Source organism: Cucumis melo, chromosome 3, assembly GCF_025177605.1.
Source record: "Cucumis melo cultivar AY chromosome 3, USDA_Cmelo_AY_1.0, whole genome shotgun sequence".
Classification (NCBI taxonomy): Eukaryota; Viridiplantae; Streptophyta; class Magnoliopsida; order Cucurbitales; family Cucurbitaceae; genus Cucumis; species Cucumis melo.
In genome coordinates this window covers 18,611,027-18,629,489 of record NC_066859.1, presented here as the reverse complement: position 1 = coordinate 18,629,489, position 18,463 = coordinate 18,611,027, and positions in this window count along the sequence as shown.

The window sequence follows — 18,463 nt, the reverse complement described above, 5'->3', positions numbered from 1 at the left end:
ATGACCATCTTTAAGTACAAAATAACTTAAAGGATTCAGGTTACCCCTGAATGTATGAATTAATCTTCTTGAAGTTAACTTCACTCTCCACTGAGTTCAAGGTAATCAAGATCATCAATTCTTCTTTCATATTACTCATCATTAATCTCATCACAAATCAACATGTCGAGACCATAGTTAGTTAATCATACTACCTTCTTTCGTTTATAGCTCTGCAACGCTTGTTTCGACTAGCAGCATAATCGTCTTTCTGCATCCGTAAAACTAACTGCTTCAAGCTTCGTAAATATTTATAAAATCTCAAAAATTTATTTATAAAATATTCCTCAAATAAAGGAAGGTATTTTATCTTTTTGAAATTAAATATCTCATTAAATAACAAAAGAATCTCATAAATTCTTTTTGATAAAATTTCAACAAGTTCGTTATGTCGAACGTCATGTGTTATGACTTAATGTTTATTTTGTCGCAGATTTCTTGTGACTATTTCCCAAAAGGTTTTCTCAAGCCCATCACTCACTAAATCTGTTTGACTTATGTTTTAAGTTTTCCCTTCCCAGGTTGTCAAGCATTGAAGCCAAGCGAAGGATGGATCTCAGGCGTTATAGTGTAGTTAAGAAGGGAAAGGGGCAATAAGTAGAGCGGGGGCTAAGTACCAGTGCGAAGAGAGTTTCACCAAGCCTCTCCCACCGTGGCTTAGAGAGCTACATCTTGGTGGTGAAGAGAGAACACAGTGCATTGCTACACGATGAGGCAAGAGCAAACCAAATGTCAAATGGAAAAAGTTGTGCTAGGTGAAGGGAGACCTAAAGATTATGTTTAAGTCTTGTTTTAAGGAAAAGTCTAAGTTTTGTTTAAACATTGTAAGAGTGTTAAGTTAATAAAGAAAAGTTTTGTACTTATTTCGCTGCATTATCTTGTGTCTGTCGCGTAACTAGTTGAAAGACATTGTTAAGCTAAGGCCTGACGATAAGGCTAAGTTAATGAAATTATTAAGTTGATGTATTCTGTTGCTGTGATAAGAAAGCTTGGCGCTTAAGCCCTTCATTGAGGTTGTGAAAGAGAAGTTGTTCCGCTTACTAGCGTTCAACGTTTACTATGCGATGTGGTAAGCGTTGAAGGTCTAGGTGGCACACCTCCACTAGGTTTGTAGGAAGCAACTATAGGGACGGAGCGTGACATACATGTTGGATGTCTAGGCAGCATGCTCCCATCTAATCGTAGGAAGTGGCATTTGGGGCGGGACATAAAAGTGTATCATATATGGGTAGAGGTTGAATGAGGAGTTAGGCGTGATATTTGGGTATATACATAAGGTATTGTTTGATTAGTTTAAAACATCATAGGATCAAATCATGTAACTAATTTCCTCTTGATCATCAGCACTTTTTCAGCTTTATTTCTTTGAAAGTTTAGATTAAGAATGGTAAGATTAATTAAATCTTATGGAAGAGATTTGGAATTGATTAGGTGGAAAGTAATAAAGAAATAAGATATTTTTTAAAAAAAAAATTAATAGAACTCCTGACGCGTAGCTAGCACCGGGAGATATTAATAACCCCCGGTGCATTAAAAGGCATCAGGAGTTGTTAGGATCTCTTGATGCCGCATTTCTCGGCGTTGGAAATGCCTCTCCTAACGAACTTTGTCTGACCTTGGTCCCGACATGCATTAATGTGTCGGAGATCTTTTCTCGAGGCATTTTCTTATATCTCGCGACGATTTGTGCGTTGGAAGATCTATAATTTCTTATAGTATGATAGAAGCATCAGTATCTATCTTTGGTAGAACCTAACTAAACTTTTGTTATATTTTCTAAATATTTTCAATAGTTTTGTTATTTACAATAATTTCTTATAATGAAATGAGATTATTATTTAATTTTGAATGAGACTCTATAAATGAAGCATCAAATTGTTATTTATTATTGGTAACTCAATAACTCTAAAAATACAAAATAAAATCAAATAAATAAAAACATCGAAAGATTTGTCAAATTTAATGTAATTTAATTTTTATTTAACCAAAAATCAAACATAACTCATTGAAATAGATATCAAAATTTATACATGAAACGTCAATTTAATTTGATATGAGGGTTTTAATCCCATTTGAAGTTTGTAATAATAAATTTATAATGTATATAATAAAATACCATTTTGAGTATATATATCAGACAACTTGCGTCCGTAGAGTTTGGTTAAAAGAACATTAAATATTAATTGGTTGTCCACGAACACAACAGTATGTATATATATCCTTAAAACAATCAATACCAATCAATACTATTGTATTAATAAGTGAGGATGATTCCACGCTCACAACCTATCTTTTAACTAATCACGTTTACATTCTTCTCAATCTTATCGCTTTTCAACTGTAAATTTCCTTGTATATTTTATCTACAGTCCTTTTGCTTTTGCTTTTTTTTTTTTTTTTTTACATTTGAATATAACAATTGACACGTTGGAGATTATATATATAGTTAGAAATAAAAGTTTATATCAATTATTACTGCCTTTATTTTGAGAAAATATCTAAGTTTTCTTTTTCATTTTATAATACCTACGTTATCGTAAATTAAATAATGTAAATTATTACTTTTTTCACGTATAAAAATGGCTTTGAAGTAAATGACTTTGATTTAACACAAACATCTTCCCATTCTTGCCTACCATCCATGACAACATAATTAGCAATAATCAGAAACTTACCATTCTTTCAAAAGATCAATAATTAACATGTTCGAACCCATACATTATTTCCATGAGTGCCCTTGTTGTATTTGAGTCAAATAATTTAGAAGTTTATAATCATATACGTAAACTAATTCTAATAAGGGTAACAAAGATGTGTTGAAAAAAAAAGGCTGTTAAACTATTTCAAAACCATTCACAAATGTATTTGAAGATAATTATATGATGAAATGTTGATACACTCTGAGCTAGAAGCAAATTACAATAATTTAATTGTTGAAGGAAAAAAAAAAAAAAAAAACAAAGAAGAAAGAAAGAAAACAAATAAAACTTCTACACATTGGAATTTGGTCCATTGGGATGAAGAGTGACAGTTTGACGCTCTGTTTCAAAGATACGATTTCTATAAATCCTGTCAATGTAATCTTTGGCTTTTCTATCAATACCCGGCTCCGCAACCCAACGGTAGCCTTTGTCCTCATCGCTTGGCCACACCTTGCTCGAGCTTGCCACATCCTCACAATTGGTACCATGCTCATAGACATCTCCTTTCCTACCTCTTTTGGATTTGAAAAAACTAAAGATGGAGAAGGAAGAATGAGTCTTTTTTTGCCTGTGGTTGCCTCCCATGGTGTAGAGATCAAGAAGTAATAAGATGACAAACGAGTTCAATTGTGAATGTTTGGGTTTGAAGTGAAGAGGTGGTTCTAGGAATCCTAATTTTTATAGGAGAAGAAAAAGGGGTTAAGAAGGAATAAGAATCTAAGGGATGAAACATGAATGTGAGTTTGTGGGGTTATCATTCAAACTTTTAGGAACAACACTTTTCATTTCCTCCATTGGTTTGTGCCATTGTTGACCAACAAAGAATCCCTTTGCTAAACACTTTGAATAATTCCAAATTAATTACACTAGTTCCCTCTTTTTGCTAAAATTCTACTTTCTGCCACTCAGAATCCCTACCTGCACATGGATGGAGCCACACGAGTCTTACTAATGAAGAATGAAACTTGTATTATTTGTTACACACACACTACATTATATTAACTAGTTTAATGTAATGCATTCACAAATTGGTAATTTTTTGAACATTTTATTAACAAAATTGAATAAAACTAGTGTGTGCTTTAAATTATGTATTGAATAATTAAGATCATCGAGAAGAAAAAAAATTCATCCTCCTTTAATTAGAAAGACTCCCATACTCAGTCATTTAAAGTGTCAAATAACATATTCAAAACATTTCGATACTGACTTAGTCTCTTCTTCGCTTAAAAGTATTATTAATTAGTTATTGCACTATGAAAAGTAATTTCATCTTCTTCACTCATCTAAACTACTTTAAGCATCACAGTGCTAGTGTGGCAAAGTAGGTTACCTCCCCTCAAGTATAGATTGATATTTGGTGACATGTGAAGATGAACTAAATTTTCCTTGGTAAGCTAGTATGTTAACATATCAATAGTTGATAACATTTGTGGGATGGTGTTTGTTCTATCAGAAAAAGTGTGTATATAAGCAATATCAAAATGTCCATAAAAGAATGATGGATCAACTTCAGGATGGATTTTGATTAGATAATTTTCACACACAAATCCATCCTTTTTATATTTGTTAATTGTCGTAAGATCTTCGATCATTACATATGTTTTGATTGAAAAAGATTGAATATGTATTTTTTAGAAGGAAACAACGTGTCATACCCCCAAAGGATCCCTTAAAATTAAAACAGGACACAAAATTCATTTATAATAACCAGCAGATACAACTAAGGCTAGAGATCATAAGCCCAGGAGGAAAATTGTTGAATAGATTTGGTTCTCAGTGGCAAAAGAATTCGTGTAGTAAAATACTCAATAAGGAGTATTGGGGAGAAGACTAAGAATAAAAAATAACTAGTGTTATTTCTTCTCTCTCATACTTAATTATTTATACGAGAATTAGTTACACGTTTAGTAATTTGCTTTGATTCCTTGTGTTAAATACTCGTTTATTTTTTACTTTAAATTGGTTTAATTTATTTGCAAATTTCATAACAAAAAAAAAAAAAAAAGTTTTAATTTTCAAATCAACACTATTCACCTCACTCTAGTGTTGTCCAATGTTATCATGATCTTACGATCAATATCTCTTAATATGACGGTTAGATTTGAGGATATTGAGAGTTGTTACGGAACATCTAACCAGATCAAGTATTGGTCAAATTTATTCTCAACCCTGTCAAAAGAAAACAAAAAGAAAACCTGGTAAATTGTAAAACCCACGTAGTAAAAGGAAAATTAATTATTTAATTCAAAGATTTTTCCCAATCTGTTTTATTGTTGTTATTCTTTGATCTCTTTTTATTTAAGTTAGGTAATTTCTTGAATTACTGCATTGCAATCCATGGAATATAATCTAATTTGAAGGAGAATTTTCATTATGATCTACTCATGGACTATATATATATATTCAGTCATGTAGATACATACCATAAAGGATGATTACTACATTAGCGTTCCATTAATGCTTTCTATTTCTTTTGTTGTGTAGGGGCCTGTAGTGTTTCTAAGTTAAATTAGTCATTTAAGTTAACATGTTAGGTGGAGTCTTCTCTTAATTATATTGAGAAGGTAATTGAGATATAAGAGTGAAATTCATAAAATTAGAATATGGGACTAAAAGCCTACTAAATAGCTATAGAAATATATAGGATGATTAATTATTTAGAGTTCTAAAGATACTTGTTAAACAAAATTGAAGAGGAGATGTTCTCGGTTCATAGGATACAGATGCCATTGTGATTGCATACCCTAATATCAACATTATTCTAAACAAACTTTTGAAAGTATAATTAGTATTCGTATATTAGTCGTTGTATATATCAACATGAATGCACATTTCATTTTCAAGTAAAACAATTCTGCATCATTAGTAAAATCAATATTTCTTTAAAATAAATTTAGTCAAGTATGTTAATGATATATCAACACCTCATGCAAAGTGTAAGCTAAGATTATTGGTATATCAACTGTTTGTCAAACACTCATTCATAATATGAGTAAACCAATAGAATGAACTGAAACTTAAACACTAGTGTTTAATAATGAAAAATCAAGGTTAAAATTGTAAATCTTCAAACCTAAATTTAGTTTACTTAAATTTTATATAGCGTTGAGTCAATCAGTCATTTAACATTTTATCCTTCCTTGATTTGAAAGGACAAAAGAGATCATAGGAATTAAGTTGAGTTTTTTTGCATGTGCTTAAAATATTGGTCGTGAGTAGGATTTAAAAAGTTGAAGTATTTATTCTTTATAACTATATATAGAAAAAGAAATGCATGAATTAGGTTAACCTCGTTGTCTCTTTTAGGAGTATTGGCAAAGAATTTGAATGAGTGTTTGCTTGGAGTGAGGAGGTTGGGAATGGGAATAGTATTTCTATTGGAGAAAATTTGAAGAATGAAACATAAGTTTGAACTTTGTGGGGTAATTATTATTCAATCTTTAGGGAACAATACTTTTTATTTCTTTCATTGCTTTGTGAATGTTATTGACCAACAAGGAATCCTTTGCTAACACTTGGAATAATTTCTACTTTGAATTGGTATTATTATTATTATTTCCTTTAGTTATAAATTTTAGTACTTTTCAAGTGTTTTCACATCTCAAGCTGCACTTCACCACATGGGTTGTCTATGTTTTTTCTTAGGAATAACACAAGTTTATTTCTAATTTTCCCTTTTCAATGCATTGCACAGCTTTTAATTGTATCTCACATTTTATTATAAAGTTTTTTAAGTTTGAAAATTTGTTTTAAATAACAAGATTTCTGAAAATATTTACAAATATAACAAAATATCACAACCTATTCAATTCAGTTCTACAAAAAAATACTGGTCTACAGTTCTACAAAAAATATTGGTCTTTCCTCAAAGAAGATATTCTTAGAGTTTTTAAGGGACTTTCATGACAATAGCATCACCAATAAGAATTTAAACAATGCTTTCATATCCTTGATTGCCAAGAAGTCCTCTCTTCCTAGGACTATAGACCTATCACTCTCACCACTTCCTTGTATAAGATTTTAGCAAAGGCGCTTTTGTAAAAGGAAGACAAATTACTAAAGTCATTTTGATGGCCAATGAAGCTGTTGACTTTTGGAGAGCCAACAAGAGGAAAAGTTTCGTCATAAAGCTCAACTTAGAAAAAGGTTTTGACAAGATTGGTTGGAGTTTTATCGATTACATGCTCAAAGTCAAAAACTACCCTTCAATTTGGAGACTTGTATTCTATCTTGATCAATGGTAAACCACATGGTCGTATTTCGGCAAATAGAGGAATAAGACTAAGCGATCCCCTCTCTCCATTACCTTAGCAGACTACTGCACCACCTCGAAAAAATTGACGCAATTAAGGGTGTCTCCTTCAATCAACATTGCAGCCTTTCCCATATTCTTTTCGCGGTTGACATTCTTATTTTTGTCGAGGACAACGACCTTTATATCCAAAACCTCCTCATGGACATTAAGCCTTTTGAATTGGCTTTTGGGCTTAACATAAATCTCACCAAATCCTTTATCTTTCCCTTATATGTTTCCCCTAACCGTGCCACAGAAATAGCCAACATTTAGAAGAATTCAATTCAACAACTTCCATCTATGCACATAGGGGTTCCACTTGGGGGCAAGCCACATTCAAAACAATTTTGGAATAATGTGGAAGAAAAAATCCATAAAAAACTAAATGATTGGAAATACTCTCACATTTCTTGAGGAAAACTTACTCTAATAAACTCTTCCTTATGCAACCTGCCCACCTATCAACTTTCAGTCTTCAAAGCGCCAACTTACGTTTACAAAAGATTGAAAAACATCGGAGAAATTTCCTGTGGAAAGGCTCCTCCGAAAACAAAGGCTCTCACCTAATAAATTGGCATAAAGTCACTAGCCCGAGAAGCAAATGAGGCCTTGGTATCACCAACCTAAAGACAACCAACTTTGCTTTCCTTAGTAAATGGTTATGGAGATACTAAGCTGATCCTCATGCTCTTTGGAGGAACATCATCGAGGCTAAATATAAATCCAATCACATCGAATCGATTCCTACATATAGCAAAACGAGCAGTGCCAAAGTCCCTTGGAGAGCCATTATTAAAGGTATAAATTGGTTTGAAAGCAATTATAAATGGGTCCCCAACAATAGAGAACTCGTCCCATTTTAGCACAACAAATGACACTCTCTTGAACCCTTCTCCGCTTATGCTCCCAGACTTTATGCTCTCTGTCAATCTAAGGATTCCTCTATCAAAGATTTAAGGGATTCTACAAGTAGACGTTGGAAGATTAATCCTAGAAGACCCTTAAACGATCGAGAGCTGCAAGTTTGGAAGGAAATCAGAAGCATCCTTCCCACTCCCTAAGCCTTACTAGAACCTTCACAAAGATGGTGCTTTTTCCATAGCCTCCATTAAGCAAGTCCTCTCGATATCGTCCCAAAACCCTATAGATGGCTTCAATCAACAAAAATTCACAAGCCTATGGAAATCGTCAATAACAAAAAAATATAAATTTTTATCTGGTCGGTTATCCATGGAGGGATCAACATTATGAACATTATCCAAAAAAAAAAAAAAATCAACCTCTTGCCTTTGTCCCAACTAGTTTTCTCTCTGCTTCTCAAACAATGAAGGGATTGATCATTTTCTTTTAAATTGTCAGTCTACAGCGGCCCTGTGGAACCGTTTCTCTACACAAGTCAATCATCTCTACAATGCTACGGATGCAAAGAATCATTGCCTTGAAATCTTTCTTCTCAAACAAAACAACAAACATAACATTTTTCTGTTTAACACATCGGTGGCCATTCTCTAGAGAGCTTAGCTTGAAAGAAACGTAAGAATTTTCAAGGGAACTCAAAAAAGCCCCCTAAACTTCTGGAAAGATGTTTGTAATTTCATAGGGATTTGATGTAGTAGACAAACTATTCAAAGACTATAAGCCCCTCACAATTGCTTTTAACTTTCATGCACTACTCAACTAGCAAACTTAGGGCTTCTCTCTAGTCCTTGTACTTCTTCTACCTTAAATAATATTTGGTGTTGAGGCGTGCCCTCCCCTTGTTTCCTCATTAAAAGAATGATAATTTAAAAGAGAAATTTTCATAAATATAACAAATGGCCAAAATATTTACGGCCAATGTAACAAAATGAAAAAGCCATTGAACATGGCCATTTTTTAAAACATTTCAGGTTTCTTCTTGCTTCTTTTCATCTTCTTTCTTCTCTCTCTCTTTTTAATTTTTTCCAAACTGTTATTTGGTTCAAGATCGTGTACCAAATATAAGAGATTTTTTTCAATTTGTTTTCAAATTGTTATTTGGTTATTTAAGATCATGTGTTAAATATAGAAGGTTTTGAAAAACGTAATTTAGAGATTTGGCTACCCAAATCTAAACGTTCATGCCAAAGAATCTTAAAAAATTGTTTAGATTTGGGTAGCCAAATCTAAATGATCGTGTACCAAAAGAATCTCCATTAAAATCGTTCAGCCAAATCTAAACCATTGTGTACCAAAAACCTTAAAAACAATTATTTATATTTGGCTACCCAAATCTAAACGATAATATATCAAATCTAAACGATCTTGTAACCAAATTAAACAATCGTGTACAAAGAATTTTGAAAAAAAAAATCGTTTAGATTTGGCTACCCAAATCTAAATGATCATATACCAAACAATATATAGCCAAATATAAACAATCGTGTACTAAATATATTATGTGCGTTATTGCTTTGGTATTTTGCATTATGGGCTTGTGGGCTTTTTCCGTTTTCAAAATTGTTCTATACAGTGTAAATATTTTGTCGATTTGTTATATTTTTTTAAAAGATCCCAATTTAAAATTCCCATGAAATAAGATATTTAGCAAACCAGTGTGTTCAGTGGAATACACAACGATAAATAATTGATCAATTAAGCCTAATCTAAAGAAAACAATTAACATTACACTAGACTTAACCAAATAATATTAAATTATCAAATCTAACAACCTCAATTAACATGACATTCTTAAAGAATCTATAAATACACCTGAACAAATAAATCTATAAATAAACATGAACAAATTTAATATATATACATTGCGAACAACAAGTTAAAATAAACTAGATCTAATAAATACACAGTCAACAACGAATTTAATAAATACAAATGAACAAAGAATTAAATATATGTCAAATTAAATTAAATTTCACACAAATCAATTAAAACTAAATCTAATAAATAGTCAGTTAACAAAAAAAGTTAATCAATATAATGCCTAATTAAACTAAATTTAATGAAATTAATCAAAATCACATTAAATTGTGAAACAAAAAAATGACAATTTATGAAAAAATACATCGTGAGACCGAGGAGAGGGAAAAGGGGAAAAAATACCCTTGAAGACTTTAACTTGTGGAAAAATTTGCTTACTTGCTTTTATTAGCTTTGTTATTACTCATATTCTTTATATTTTTCTATGGCCCATTTATGTAAAGTCCATTGAGAGCTTCTAAAAATGGTTTGTTATAATGGGTTTAATCTTGTGTAGATGAGTTTAGAATAAGGGTTTTTCCTCCCAGCTTTTGTTATATATTTGAACATCATTTACATTAAAAAAATATCAAGAAAAGCCAGGGTTTTCCCTTATTCAATTATTTCTATTTTTCTCTTATTCTTAAATCTCAAAGATGGTATCAAAGTTTTACGTCCATCGACCTTAAAAGAAATTTTCTCGGCCTAAAGTCGTTCAAATAGTATCCAGAAACAATGAACAACAATTGCTCTTCCTCCATCCTCGATGAAGACTCATGCAGAGATACATCCTCCATCTCTCAAATTTTCGGTTTCGAATCCAAAATATCTCTAGTAAAACTAGGAGATGACAACTTCTTCCTATGGAAATTTCATATCATTATGACACTTGAAGCATATGATCTCGAATCATTTCTGGAATCAACAGCCGAACCACTTGCAAAATACATCAACAGACCTACAAATCAAACACCAACTGCAACAGGAAGTTCTTCGACCACTAAAGTAAAGACCTTGAATCCTGAATATAAAGCTTGGAAGAGATAAGATAGACTGATTTCATCATGACTCCTTGGCTCAATGAGTGAAGATATACTAAATCAGATGCTCCATTATACCTCAGCAAAATAGATCTGGGAAACGTTACAAGGTATCTATTCTTCCTGATACTTAGTACAAGTTATGTAGTTTAAAAATAAACTTCACAATATGAAAAAGGTAGCTATGTCGTTAAAAGAGTATTTCCTTAAAATCTAGAAATGTGTTGATGCTTTAGCCTCCATAAATAAACCTGTCTTCACTAATGATCACATACTATATATTCTTGCAGATTGAAAATAAAATTGTCAATGATGTATCCCTACCCACTGTGAATGTTACTACTCAAAACAGAGGAAATCAATCATTAGAAAATGGAGGTGAAATTACAAACAAAGGAAGTCAAAACATCTTTCAGTACACAAACAGCAACTCAGAAAACAATCAGAGAAGTCGTGGTGGAGGTAGATTTAATAGAGGAGGAAAAGGAAACAGAAATAAACCTCAATGCTAAATTTGTGGAAAATTTGGTCATATTACTGATTGATGTTATTTATGATATGCTTCAAGGACTCATAACTCCGATTACTCTGCAAACTCATTTAATTTTTCATATACTAATAATTCTCACAATCCACATATGAGTGCAATGGTTGCTTCTCCTGATCAAAATCTTCATGTTCATGTTCCTTCCATTACAAAGAATCAGATTAGTGTTTCTCAATTTACAAAAAGTAATAAAGTATTATTTCAATTTCATCCCACTTTTTGTTATGTGAAGAATCAGGAAACTTGCTAAATTCTTCTCCAAGGTGATGGTCAGTACTAATTTAATCTCAAATCATCTCATCTTATTGGAGAAGTTATTTGGTCGGAAACCTAATTATCCTTCTCTAAAAGTCTTTGGCTGCAAATGTTATCCCTTCATCAAACCCTACCAACCTCATAAATTTTCTTACAGATCCACACCATGTACCTTCCTAAGCTACAACTCATCCCACAAAAGTTATAAATGTCTTTCACAAGATGGTCGTACCTACATTTCTAGACATGTCTTATTTGATGAAAATTCCTTTCCCTATATATCCTTCTCATCTCACTATATTCCTTCATCAACAAAAAATATCTTGACTCCTATAATCCAATCCATAATTCATAAGCCAATAATGAATCATAATGAAGAGAGGCACCACACTGACACAGTTACTAATAACACTAATCATCTGAATCCTACTATTGTGTATCCTTTAGAGATAAGTACTCAGGTTGAATCAAGGAAAGAATCAACAAAAGAATAACATTATGATGAACAATTGTCATCACAGACCCGAGATAACTCAAACAATGTCAATCATCCCTCAAATCTCAGTACTCATCCAATGGTAAGTCGAAGCAAAAGTGGTATTTTCAAACCTAAAATTCTCTTAATTGATTATACTGAGCATGAACCTACTAATGCTAAAGAAGCTTTAGAGCATCTATACTGAAGGAAAGCTATGGAAGAAGAATTTCAAGCTTTAAAACAAAATAACACTTGGAATCTTACTTAGAAACAAGATAATCTGAAAATTGTTGGGTGCATATGGGTCTTTAAAATCAAAAGAAATTCAGATGGGTCAATTGCTAGATATAAAGCTCGATTAGCTGCTAAATGGTTTCATCAAACAACTAGCATAAACTACAATGAAACCTTTAGTCCTGCTGTGAAACCAGTTACAATTTGTATGCTTCTAACAATAGCTATTATGAAATGATGGGTTATAAAACAACTTGATGTTAATAATGCTTTTTTATATAGTGAATTAGAAGAAAATGTTTACATGGAACAAACTTATAGGTTTGAAGTAAAAACATCTCATGCTCTTGTTTGTCATCTAAGTAAACGTTCTACCAACTTATCTCTTGTTGATTTTGCTAATGATGACTGGGCATCTGATCTTAATGATAGGAACTCCACATCTGACTATTGTGTTTATTTTAGTAATAAGTTAGTCTCTTAGGGATCAAAGAAACAATATATTATTTCCAGATCTAGAACTAAAGGATAATACAAGTGCCTTGCTCTTCTTGCTACTGAATTAGTTTGGATTCGTTCACGGTTATTTGACTTATGTATTACTATACCTCATCCTTCTATTTTGTGGTGTGATAATCTTAGTGTTGTTCACTTAAGTGCAATTTTCATTTTGCACTAAAAAACAAAACATGTTGAGCTTGATATCTACTTTATTCGAGATTTTGTTCAGAAGAAGAAAATCTCAGTATGTCATTTTCTAGATTCTCAATAGATAGCAGATATTCTTACCAAACTATTGTCTGCTTCATCCTTTGATAAGTTGAAGAATAAACTCACTGTTATTGATGCAATAGCCATTGGTTTGCAGGGTGCTGTTAAGGCGGCCCATTAGCTTTGTTATTGCTCATGTTCTTTATATTTTTCTATGGCCCATTTATGTAAAGCCCATTGAGAACTTCTAGAAATAGTTTGTTATAATGGGTTTAATCTTGTGTAGGTGAGTTTAGAATAAGGATTTTTCCTCTTAGCTTTTGTTATATATTTGAATAATGAAAGTCAGGTTTCCCTTATTCAATTATTTATATTTTTCTCTTATTCTTAAATCTCAAAGATAATTGAGAATTTTGTGTGAAGCAAGATATATTTGTGGAGGAAAGGGAAAAAATATCAATAAACGTATATCCTCTAATTTTCTTTCGTTTTTTTTTTTATTTATATAGCAATGAGTTAGTTTTTTTAGAGGGTAAAGAATGAAGAGGGATAGTTACGAGTGCGTAGAAAGTGGGAGAATGGTGGAGAGGGAAACAAATAATCGTGTGAGAGAAGGTAGAGAGAGATACAGAGAAAATAGCTAAGAGAAGTTAAGAGAGGGGAAAACGTGAGATTATGATATATTTGTTTCTCTTTTTTTAAAAAATAAATTCAAATTAATTTTTTTCTTTATTTAGATTAAGTTTAATAAAATAAAATAAAATAAAATGAAAAAATATGGTATATGTATTTCTCCTTGAATCTCTTCTTTTAATCCAATAATTAAGAGAATCAAACTCCCAACTTCTAGATAATGAAAATCATACCAATTATCATTTGCTTAAGTTGATTTTGACATTTGCAGCTCTAGCTTGTTCAATATGTGATCACAATTTCTGGCATTCCATTTTCTGTTTCTCTCGACTATTTAGCTTTGTCCTTTATTCACTATATATTATTAAGTTGTTGTATGGTTTATTAATTGAAACATAATTAAATATTTTTACTATTAATTTTTTTATTTGGTTTACAAACATTATGGAGGTTGGGAATACTTTATTGATTGAATATTCTATATTTTACATGAGAAGTATGAGAAGATAAATACACAAACCAATAAAAGTAAATAAGGAAAGTGATGTAATTACTTCTAATTACTATTAATTGTTGTATAACTTACATTTATACTCTCCCTCAAACTCAAGGTGGAAGAATAGTTGTCAACTTGAGTTAGGTAAGTAACTAACTGAAGCCACCTGATGGTAATGCTTTGGTAAAGATATCTTCTAGTTGTTGATTATTAGTGGAAACAAATCATAAAAGGAGAGTGTTGTTCAAGATAGGATGACGAATAAAGTGATAGTCATTTTCTAGGTGCTTCGTACACTGATCATGAAAGACATTTATCACGTCCATCCCCAAATGTCACTTCATGCGACTAGATGAGGGCGTGCTGCCTAGACTGTTGGGTTTTATGTTATAAAACTCGTAAATAATAAATATAATTCCTTGATCTTTATTGATAAAATGTTATTAATATAATTTCAATAAGTTTTATTGATTATATTATTAGTTTTGTCTTAATAACCTAAATGTAATAAACTAACATCCTAAGCTGTTTGATGAGTCTTGAACAGTATGTAGAGACATACAAGGATCAATATTCGAGATACAGCTTAAAGGGTCTATAGTATAGAGATATGGATGGTACCTTATCCTAGTAACACTATGGATACGGCTCACTTTGTATTTGATACAAATGCAATGATTCAACGCGTTCGTAGGGGACATGTGAGTGAGGGTATCCTATGCAATAAGTTTGCATAAGACTGGACCACGAAATAGTAACCACTATATGTAACTCCATTAACTAGTTAGGTTTCTATTTCATTAGGATGCGAGTGAGACTAGCCAGATTTCCGACTCAATATACTTATCATTTTGGGGACAAGACCAAGTGGGGAGCTAGGAACATAATCACACAAGATGGAATTCACTCCTTCCCAACTTTAGGGTAAGTAGATAAGTGTTCCCTTAAATGGTGTCACTTGGACTTGAATAAAGGACCCTACCCTCTCTATGGACCATAAACAGGTTGTTCATTAGAGGAGTACAAGTATTTACGGACTAGAAGTAATTCAGAGGTAAAACGGTAATTTGTCCCAACTGATATTACGAACACTTGTGAATGACTAACTTACAGGTATTAGTTTATATTCGTGGACATAGAAATATATTTACAGTGAAAAGAGTTCAACTCTAAGTCTTTAGTGAAGTGCATACACTGTTAACGAATATTGATTAATGTGGTTAGTGAGTTTAGCCAATTAATCTCATATCGTTATAGCTTCTTATTTATATGTTCATTAAGTCCCCTTCTTAGCTCGTAAAGGGTAATGAGGTTTATTTGTATTGGATGTAATTTGAAATGTTCAAATTCACTTTGGGAATTAATATAGTGTATGATGATACATTATAATATAAAGTTTATATTTTAATTAAACTTTATTATATAAATTTAATTTTGAATATGATTCAAAAATTAATTTTTGATACAATAAGATATTTGAATGAGTTCAAATATTAATTGAATATGATTAGATTCATATTAAAAGTATAAGTCAAAATTTAATTTTATATGATACACATAAACTATATGTTAGGAGAGAAATTTATATTTGAATATGATTTAAATTTGGATTAAATTAAATATACAATATTTAATTTAGCAATTAATTAATTAGAGAATTAATTAATAGTTTAGTTTAATTTTATTTAAATAAATTTTATTTAATTAAATCAATTAAGTAAAAACTATACGTTATGTGAGAAATCTTCATTTAAATATGATTTAAATGAAATATTAATTAAATATGATTTAATTATTTATTAATTTAATTGGTTAAATTAACAGGGAACGTGGGTAGTTTTCCCAAGTTTCCTATTTTACTCTCTAACTTCTAGGAGATATTAGTACGCAAAAAAATGACAGAACAGTTCTGTGATTTACATACTCTGCAAATTCTCTCAAAACAAAAAAAAAATCTTCCAATTTTGGTTCCAACAAACCAAAATCTCAACCCAAAGAATAGGGATGTTTCCAAGTTTTGGTGCCCCAAATTTGATGTTTAGTAGATTAAGAGTCATCAACGTGGTATGTATTCTTACTCTTCTCTATATGTAATTTTTAGCATGCTTAGCCTTATATTAGAAATTAGTTTCTGTACAATTTTTGCTAATGTATTTGGTTTTTTTAGAATTCCAATTAAATTGAGTAATGGTTATGTTTAAATCTTTCGCTGTGTTTGGGCTTTTATCCATTCACAGACTTCCATCTGTATCTCTCTGCGAGATGACACACTGAACGCCTAGTAAGTTGAATAACTTCTTCCCTTGTCTCTTCTCGCAAAGCTCTTCCATTAAGCCTTAGAGACCTTCAGATGATCAACAAAGATTTTGTTCACAAAAGCTTACTCAAAACAAACATTTATTCAAAATTTGTATTTAGCATAGAGAGCATTTAACCGTAAATATCAACTTAGGAACCATGTTGGAATCTAGTTTTTCATTCACAAACATTTATATATTTATAAGGATCACTCACGAAAATACTTAGCCTTAACTCTTTCCTTCTATGCCTTTGGATTCCTCTTCTCTCCTAGCAATTTTATCAATCGGTCGTTCAGCATTCAAGACTTTCCCTTGACATCTTTGTCTGAGAAGTCTAACAATTTCGAACAACCTTTTCCCTTTGGCCTTTGGTCCTATTTATAGTGATTTCCATACTCAAGGGTCACTTCCACGCTTTACATGTGTCACCTTACTAATTCCTCGTGTCATGCAACCAACCTAAACTCGACACGTAGGCTGGTCGTTAGTGACGATTGGACATTCCCTCGAGATGCACACCTAAACTCCTTGGGAAGTCAAACTCTTTAATCACCTGACCCTCTTATCTTCTTAGGAAGCAACGAACATTTAACTCCCTCAGCAAGTTGTCAAGTCATCTTGACAAGACACTTACTTCCTCACCTTACTCTCTTAAGCGTCGATACTTCTTCTTGCATTACTATGCTAAATGCCTAACTCTTGGCATTCAACGAATGCTTCTTCCTCATCAGCATATTCTTATCGCATTGCTTGCCTTCTTGTGATAGAACATAGACTTAAGCATTTCTTTTCACGTCGTCTTTCTCTTTTCGCATTATTTACTCGCGAAATGTCATACTTATCCAAGATAACTTCTCAACAAGGATCATTTTCAGCAAAACTTCCTTTCTCCGAATCAGGGCCTCACAATGAAAAAGGGTATGACTCTGTTGAGAGACACCCATATCAGCAAGGGGCCAACGTAGCCATAGGAGTTATGTGGTAGTAACATCAAGTGGAAAATATTCTGATTCAGTACTAAAACGAGAGACAACACTTTATTTCTTACTACACCAAGAAATGGGAGAATCTCCTAAGTAGAAATAGCAACCTGTTGTAGATTAATGATCTATAGGATCCCCAGCCCATTCTGCATCAGAGTAGCCAGATAACACGAAAGAGTATAGAGAAGAAAACTAAAGTCCCACACCCTAAAGTCCCCTTGATATAGCAAAAGATGCGTAAAATGGTAGTAAAATGGATGGTTCGAGAAACAACCATAAACTAACTAACAAGATGAACTACATATCCAATATTAAAACGGGTCACTGTTAAATAGATGAGACTGCCAACAAGTTGTCAATACAAACTCACATCTTCAAGACTGCCAACAAGTTTAGGAAGCAATATTGGAGTTAGTGATTCCTAAGTGGACTAAAAGATCATAAGCATCTTTTTCTTGATATAACAAATACCCGTTCGAGCACCAAAAAACTTAAAGTCCAAAAAAGTAGTTGAGAGATCCAAGATCTTTCATATTAAAATGTTGGCCAAGATAATGTTGGAGGTTGGATATGGTCTGTGAATCATTACCAGTAATAATCATATCATCAACATAGACAAGAAGAACAACAATACCATGAGATGTCTGGTGTGTAAAGAGCGTTGTGTCATGAAGGCTGGAGGCAAATCCAAGTTGAGTAATAGTAGAGCTAAACGTGGAAAATCAAGCTCGTAGGGCCTGTTTCAAGCAATATAATGCTCGACGAAAGAGGCACACTTTGTGAGGAGGAGAAGAAGTCTCAGAAGGTACCCTTATATAGACTTCTTCAGATAAAGTTCATTGAGGGAAGCATTTTCTACATCCATCTAAGGGTGAGGTCACTGCTTGACAGCAACAATTGCAAACAAACGTGATTCGAACCATAGGAGTAAATGTTTCTTCATAGTCAATACTATATTATTGGGAGTATCCCTTCGCAACAAGACGATCCTTATAACAATCAATAGTGCCATCAGGGTGAGTCTTTATTTTGT